Source organism: Schistocerca cancellata, chromosome 1, assembly GCF_023864275.1.
Source record: "Schistocerca cancellata isolate TAMUIC-IGC-003103 chromosome 1, iqSchCanc2.1, whole genome shotgun sequence".
Classification (NCBI taxonomy): Eukaryota; Metazoa; Arthropoda; class Insecta; order Orthoptera; family Acrididae; genus Schistocerca; species Schistocerca cancellata.
The window spans coordinates 437767819-437776414 of record NC_064626.1 but is presented as its reverse complement, the minus strand read 5'-3'; the positions used below and the strand labels follow the sequence as shown (position 1 = coordinate 437776414).

General features: G+C 41.2%; 1 non-coding gene across 1 annotated transcript; it reads right to left on the bottom strand.

Annotated features, from left to right (window-relative positions):
* Positions 1-6411: 6411 nt before the first annotated feature.
* Positions 6412-6486, bottom strand: Trnas-cga (transfer RNA serine (anticodon CGA)). Its single transcript has one exon. It is a non-coding gene; the product is annotated as a tRNA-Ser (tRNA).
* Positions 6487-8596: the final 2110 nt, after the last annotated feature.

Sequence of the window (8596 nt, the reverse complement as noted above, 5' to 3'; positions counted from 1 at the left end):
GTAGCAGTCGCGCGGTTCCGCACTGCGCGCCTAGAACCGCGAGACCACCGCGGCCGGCTCTCTTCTTGTCCAAACTATTTATCGTCCATGTTTCACTTCCATACCTGGCCACACTCCACACAAATACTGTCAGACACGACTTCCTGACACTTAAATCTATACTCGATGTTAACAAATTTCTTTTCTTCAGAAACGCTTTCCTTGCCATTGCCAATCTACATTTTAAATCTTCTCTAATTCGATCATCATCAGTTATTTTGCTCCCCAAATAGCAAAACTCCTTTACTGCTCTAAGTGTCTCATTTCCTAATCTAATTCCCTCAGCATCACCCGACTTAATTCGACTACATTCCATTATCCTCGTTTTGCTTTTGTTGATGTTCATCTTATATCCTCCTTTCAAGACCTTGTCCATTCCGTTCAGCTGCTCTCCCAGGTCCTTTGCTGTCTTTGATAGAATTAGATTGTCATCAGTGAACCTCAATGTTTTTATTTCTTCTCTATGGATTTTAATTCCTACTCCGAATTTTTCTTTTGTTTCCTTTACTGCTTGCTCAATATACAGATTGAATAACATCGTGGAGAGGCTACAACCCTGTCTCACTCCCTTCCCAACCACTGCTTCCCTTTCGTGTCCCTCGACTCTTACAACTGCCATCTGGTTTCTGTACAAATTGTTAATAGCCTTTCGCTCCCTGTATTTTACCCCTGCCACCTTTAGAATTTGAAAGAGAGTATTCCAGTCAACATTGTCAAAAGCTTTCTCTAAGTATACAAATGCTAGAAACGTAGGTTTACCTTTCCTTAATCTTTCTTCTAAGATAAGTCTTAAGGTCAGTATTGCCTCACGTGTTCCAACATTTCTACGGAATCCAAACTGATCTCCCCCGAGGTCGGCTTCTACCAGTTTTTCCATTCGTCTGTAAAGAATTCGCGTTAGTATTTTGCATCCGTGACTTATTAAACTGATAGTTCACTTAGTTTGTGTTAGATGTTGAGATATCTCTATAAGAAACACTTTTCGTGCCATAGAAATTCTTTACTTCTACAGTGGTCTTTTACTTTGCTGCTCATATAGCAGAAGTCATTTAGTACTTTTGGTGTAACGTACCCTAATCTAAGTCTCACAACATCGCCTGATTTAACTCGATCTTCCTTATTTCACTTTTATTAATGTTCATCTTAAGATTTTTTTCCAAACACTGTCCACTTCATTCAACTGATCCCCGAAGTCTTTTGCCGTCTCTCACAGAGATACATCATCAGCAGAACATAACGTATTTATTTATTTTCCCTTAGCTTCATTTCCCTTTTCAAATTTCTTGTTGATTTTCCCATTGCTTGCTCAATCTATGGATTGAAAAGCAGTAATCATGGGCTATGGACCTGTCTCGCGAGTTTCTTAAGTGGTGACTGTGCTGCTCAGGGAACATCTTTGCATTTCTTGATTACTACGTACAAAAATCAATGCTTGGTGTTATTTATTGACACTAATGTCCTACATAAATCGTTTTCACAGTATGTTCCTCCATGGAAGAATGGTATGTAAGTAGGTCATCACTAAGTAGACGTAATACGAGACACGCTAGAAGTGCCTGTTACATTTCAAAACTTTCGAAAATATTTACTGTAGCCCTAACGTTTTTAGCAAAACACGAGGTTCACTGACGCTGGGGTAGGTGGAAGGTAGCGGCATAAACGATCACGAAAAGAGTGCATTAGAGGATACAGAAGAACAAAAAAGCGCAATTAACTTCTAATATTTCTTCAGACACGTGGATTAAAGATAATTCTCGCAGTATAAGTCGACGCAGTTCTAATGCAAACACCATCAACGCGAAGACTTTGGAGGTAACATATGTTAAAGTCTAAAACAAAAGTCTTTCACGGACTGCAGGAATGGATTTTGTTAGCCTGGTCAGTGTTATTGCTGTAACCGAGTATATCTGAACTGACAAGGCTGCTGACTAAAAATATGTTATGGCAGTGAAGTGATGTTTACGTGACAGTCGATGTTATCTGCGCAGTCAGCTGGGCGGAGTTAGAGACGTAAAAAGAGTTTCAACGTGGAACGTCCAAAGTATCTCTGAGAAATAGTATACCACTCGCCACCATTTAATATTGGTACTAAAAAGATTCTAAGCGTAAGGGAACAGAGATTAGTGCCTTGCCCTGTCAGTAACAATTGGTATGAAACCGACAATGAATTGATGCTGACAGTGGGTGTATGTTCACTGGACTACTTTCCGAGAGAGCATTGTGAAGGCAGCTGCGTGCTTTGGACATCTACCAGTCAGCTACCTTACAAAAGGCTATGTCGCCTGGCGGAAACAAAGAGTGCTATTACACCTCCCCTGTCGCGTTAAGTTATCCACTCTTAATCCCATAGGAAATATACGAAACAATGCAGAATAATTGATGAAATAAAATGAGTGTTTGGCGTCACTGGCCGTGAGGCCCCTGGCGGGGCAGGTCCGGCCTCCTTGGTTCAGGTCTTATTACATTCAACGCCACATTGGGCGACATGCACGCCGGATGGGGATGAAATGATGATGAAGACAGCATAACACCCAGTCCCTGAGCGGAGAAAATCCCCTACCAAGACGGAAATCGAGGCAATCCGTCACGTTGACCACTCAGTTATCGGGCCGGACTAGAATAATGGATGAGACGCACCAATCAACACGCAGAAATTTAGGAGATTGTGGTACCTAATCGAACATTTCTGGCTTCAGGTGTATATTTCCTACCTTAAGAAACTTATATACACTCTCCCTTTCCAAAATGAGGCCGTTGACATGACTAAAAGTAGTGTTACACGGTATTGGGGCGACTTTCCTGGAGGTAATTAACTTTTTAACCAGTGTGATTTTCATTGTACTGAGTGGTTATAATTAAAGTGCAGCTGCTCATGGGGGTCCAATGTGACCTGTAATTATCACGTGACACCGAAACTTGGCAGATAAACTAAGGCGTTAATCCCGAACCGATTTACACTGGACAAAATTTGTTCCAATTTTGGCCCCCAGGTGCAAACCTGTCGCTGTGCGCTTTGTGTCACGGTGTGACATCCAAGCCGTCATTTGACAAGCTATCACGTAACTGAAGAGTACAGCTATCGAGAAGAGATACCGTGCCCTGTTCGTGAAACTGTTTTATGTGAACGGCAGCAATTACCCTGCTACATTGAGACAGTTTAGCCGACTGAAGGGTGCGAGGGGGGGGGGGGGTCCTTATTAAATGGTTCAAAGATGATAATAAAATTCTAAACTGCGGGTGATACTCGTGTGACACCTGGAAGAAGAAGGCATCTTAACCCGGTGATTACTGACGAGGTTTCTGTTACTGTAACTAACCAAGCAACAAGTGCTCCGATGCTGTTAATGATCGTGCAGTGTCACGAGAATTGTCCATTCGACTGTCAACAGCACGGAAAGTTTTGCAGTGTAGTTTAAAATGGTACCTGTACAAGATCCAGACGGTAAAGCACCTGAAAACTCATGATCCGCAGCAACGTTCTTAATTTTCTCTTCGGTTTCTGCCGCGAATCGAAGTTGATGACATGTGACCGGGCAATATTCTGTGGAGTAACAAGGCACATTTTATACTACCGGTACACTGAATACACTTGTGGTAGTGTTGAACCGCATGTAGTGCAAGAATAGCTGTAGCTCTCGCCTTCTGTGACTGTGTGGTGTGGATCCACAAGCGTCTTTATTCCCTGTCCGTTATTCTTGAAAGAAAGTACACCCAGAGTGACTGTCGGGTGTACCGTGACGTCTGCACGCTAGCAAGACCTGCTTTGACATCATGTGATTTCTGCTTTGGAAGAGCGCAACTGTTTGAAAACTCGCCCAGTGAAAGACCTACTTAATGCAACCTTCTACGAACGTCTTTTCTCCGGGGGTTTTTCAGATGCATGGCCTGCAGGATCTTTTGATCTGAATCCAAGAGACTTTTGGCTCTGAGGATATGTAAAAGTCGTATTACCAGGGACACGTTTGGTCTCTAACTGATCTGAAAGCCAGTATACGGGAACACGTTGCTCAGATTGCACCGGAATTACTGAGAGCAACTAGTCGTTTTACGGATGCAGCATCTCGTTGACGTCTCCGGCACTCAGATTGAAAAAAATCTGTGTAAGCGGCGGTTAGTAATAATACCAACTATATGCTTTTCTCACTTTCTGCCACGCCCCGTTACTAATCCATTAGATGTGGCAACATTTTTGTACGTCATGTCTTGCTTATCATTCTAGACTGGCACTGACACCCACTTAAGAGGTGGTGCAGTGAAGATCTGCAGTCTATACGTTATTTCCATAATGAACATTTCACTTTGCAAACGAGTGCAAACTTCTTAACAACATAAATCTGTGTCGTGGACTAGAAAATTTCTGACTTGTAATCTGAGTCTGTCATACGTCTGTAGCCTGGCAAGGAGTTGGACGCTCCGTTTCAGAGAGAATGACCATCCGCAGCCGACTGGGGAATTCAACACCTCTTGCCCTTACTTGAGAGTATAATAACAAAATTAATGGTAGTCGAGTACAGCTGAGAATGTTAACGACCAGTGTTGTCCGTACTCCGTTATACGCGCCCGTGCAGTGCGGCGCAGCAAAACTAGCTATACTATTCCATGCGTTCTGAGTCGTTTCGCACTTTCCCTGCAAACATTCAGTGTTGAGACCGAAATGATACTGCGATATGAACCGAGCTCAAATTAATTAGGAGCACTTAGTGTACCTCTGCAACATGATCATGGACAGAGGCACATAATTATAGGGTTAAAAATCTTGCAGTTCTTTTCCCTTAAGTGCAGCACTTAAAACAGATCGAAACAATCCGTCACACCTACTTTTCCTGATGAAAAATCGTTAGAAAGTTTGTTTACACATAATGTCAAGTCCATATACTAGCGACTCCACGGAGACAGCATGGCCGTTTTCGGTGTTGTCGTTATTTACAATTATTCTATCAGATTGTTCAAAATAGTAAAGGAATGTAAGGTAATTATATAAGAGGCTGAAGGCTATTTAAGATATAATGGGTGACTTAACATCAAATTTATAGAAAACCATTTGGATCTCATTATCGAAAAAATTAAAAATGTCGAATGATGAGGCAGATAATCACACCGTAAACTAGAATATTATACATAAGATTAGAAACAAAAAGTGAAGCCGTACTGGAAAAAGGTTAGTACCAGAGAAGTAGTTATTAATGGAAAGTAAACTGAAGAAAATTAGGATATTTTCCAAGTACATATGAACTTGGAGGATAGCTTAGGCAATGTTAGATGCAATAAGATTTTCGTAATGTTCAGCAGTTTGAGGGTAAAGTAAAGAAGCGCTGAATGTTACATCTACAAAAAACGGAGAGGGTGGAGTACAAGTGAAGGGTAAGAAAATCCACCACATTAAAAAAAGAGGTCTTTCGGACCTGAATTTAATAATATTAGGTGATTATTTTAAATGATTTTCGATGCTGAAGTTATACAAAAATATGTAACCATTTTCAAAACATACTATGTACACTTGGCTTCATTTTGTGGACTAAAATAAATAATTACGAAATATTCTCTACTGTAATAAAACGTAAAATGATCATTCAGTAATTACGAGCAAAATAACAATGACAATATTCAAGTGTACAGCGCATGTAGCGAACCAACAACATCTGTGTATTCTGATGGTCACGAATTCTTCCGCACTGCTACAGTGACTTCTGGATATTTTCATAATGATGCCCAACAGTTGGCAGCACTTGAGGATGGTCGAAAGGTTGAACATTCACAAATCTGTGCCTTAGGTTTCCATTGGGAATAAAATACTTCCGATGCCGCTAAGACACAGTAGAGGTTAATGTACACAGTTGTACTTTCGTAAGCGCTGCTGACAATGTTTTCATTTTAAAGTCGACGAATGGATGTGGACACATCATCCTCGCAAATATACCATTATACCAATAATTTTAGGTCAAGCTAAGTAGCACAGGGCATGATCGTTATTGGACGTCCCTTAGTACACCTCAAAATGAGCGTAAGTTGGAAACTGGCCAGTAGTCTTCGTCTTTCTTTCTTCGTTACGGCCAACGAAGAATCACGTCGATTCAGCTGTACCTTTATCCAGCTCTAACTGCAGCCTATGCTCCTGCTTTTCTATCTGGAGTTGTTCTTTCCTCTCTACGGTCGATGCTTTCCTTTCCTTCAGCTTTGGCTTTTCCTGGAACCTTATTGTGTCCGTAGTTGTTCCTTAAGTTGATCACGCTTCTGGATCAGTTTAGGAGAAATCCCTTTTCTCGTGGATTTTTTCAACCTCTGGCAACCATACAGGATCAAAAGATAGAATGAGATTTTCACTCGGCAGCGGAGTGTGCGCTGATATGAAACTTCCTGGCAGATTAAAACTGTGTGCCCGGCCGAGACTCGAACTCGGGACCTTTGCCTTTCGCGGGCAAGTGCTCTACCAACTGAGCTACCGAAGCACGACTCACTCCCGGTACTCACAGCTTTACTTCTGCCAGTACCTCGTCTCCTACCTTCCAAACTTTACAGAAGCTGTGGCTAAGCCATGTCTCTGCAATATCCTTTCTTTCAGGAGTGCTAGTTCTGCAAGGTTCGCAGGAGAGCTTCGGTAGCTCAGTTGGTAGCCGGCACGGTAACTCAGCGCGTTCGGTCAGAGGGTTAGCTGCCCTTTGTAATAAAAAAACTGAGTTAATGGAACAACGACGAACTGAAACGGGTGTCTTGCGACGTCCGCCCCGAGCAGATACAACGAACGAAAACGAACAAAATGAGATTTAAAAAAAATCTTTAAAAAAAAAACAAAGTTGGTAGAGCACTTGCCCGCGAAAGGCAAAGGTCCCGAGTTCGAGTCTCGGTCGGGCACACAGTTTTAATCTGCCAGGAAGTTTCGATCAAAAGATACTTACAGCATCTGCAAAGCATGGAAAGTCAATTATAAGGTTCCATACAGTGTAGCTTAGTCTCAGTTCATTTTCTACTCCTTGCAACACGGAAAATGCAGATAAAATACCTTCTGACTATTCAAAATTTTTAACCATTGGTAACTTGTACTGTACTTCTAACTCGGAATCTGTAAGCCTTATTACAGAAATTATATCTAATACATAATGGATGTAATAGTGTATTTATTTCTGACTATATATATTTGATTGCAATTATACTGTAAGCACTGTAAATTGGTGGGTAATAGCCTAGGGAACTTTATTTAAATTTATCGATAGCAACGACGAAATGGCAGAAGCTGTGCCGTTGTTTATCTGTAAGTACGGAGAGACTCTCCGTGCTACGAACGGAGAGGAAGTCATGAAAGAGTGCCGAAGTGTTTTGTTGGGTGCTCCCGCAGATGTGGTGTGCACCTATTATCACGCCAGTGTAGGCTCGCCTACTTCCTTTACCCGCGAGTATTGAGAGAACGGTAGGAGTGAGCAGGCGAAGGAAAGCTGCAATTCGAGCGCCTGTTCAATAATTAACCGTGGCTCTGGAGATGGCTCGTAGTTCTCAACCAGCAGCAGCAGCAGTAGCAGCTCAGCAGTGTCATCGGCTACATTCTTCGTCATCCGCACAGATACAACATCGTGAGACTGTTATGTGACAAAGTAGAACTAAAATCGCAGAGGCATTTACCCAGCGGATTTTCTTTTACAGTTTTCGATTAAATTTCACTAATAATAACCTGCAACAGTTAAAACTTATAGGGCACCTTTGTCGTCATTGTCCTCAGACATTATTACCGAACAAGGTCCTTTTCCTTTCCACGCAATCATCGAGTGTCGTAAAAAAATTAAAATTGATTTACTACTTACTGTCAGTATTGTTTGTTTGCTAATGACCAGTTTCAATCTAATTTTTGCTGCAACAGTTATTGTTCATTCTTGTACTCCATAAAAGTGATATAACTAATTTACAATTCTGAGTACTAACATCAGTCACTTAAAGTACCGTAAACTTTCACTGGTAAAACTAATAACTAAAGATCAACACAAATTTAGCTTTGCAAGTATTTAGCTTTGCAAGTGACTCCTGTCTTGCACTTTTCCAAAATTTGCATTACATAACGCAGAGGTTACTGAAAGACTTGTTTCTACGTAAGAAAGTTTCACTTAGAGCCGGTAATTTAGTTAACCTGTAATTTCATTTAACTTTGCTAGTATTTCAGATTAAGTAACAGCAAACTCGGTGCTTTCTGATTCATTTATTTTCTCGTGAACTTCTGTGTTGTGGAAAAGCGTGATAACCTTCTGTTGCCACGCCAAAGATCATTTGCTTAATTTTCTTTGCCATTGCCATTCTTAGGACTTTGGATATTCATTGCCCTAGTATGCTGGCGACCGTTTAATTATCCTTTTTTCGCTAAACATTATTTCCTTTGTGTTAAATATGACGTGGTATCATTTTCCCCCCGTCCCATACGGTTGTAGTTGGTGGTCACTTTAATTTACCCTCGATTGTTGGTGAAAATACATGTTTAATTACGGTAGTATGCATAAAAGATCATCCGAAATTGTGCTAAACGCATTCTCTGAAAATTATTTCGAGCAGTTAGTTCATGAGCCCACGTGCATAGTAAACG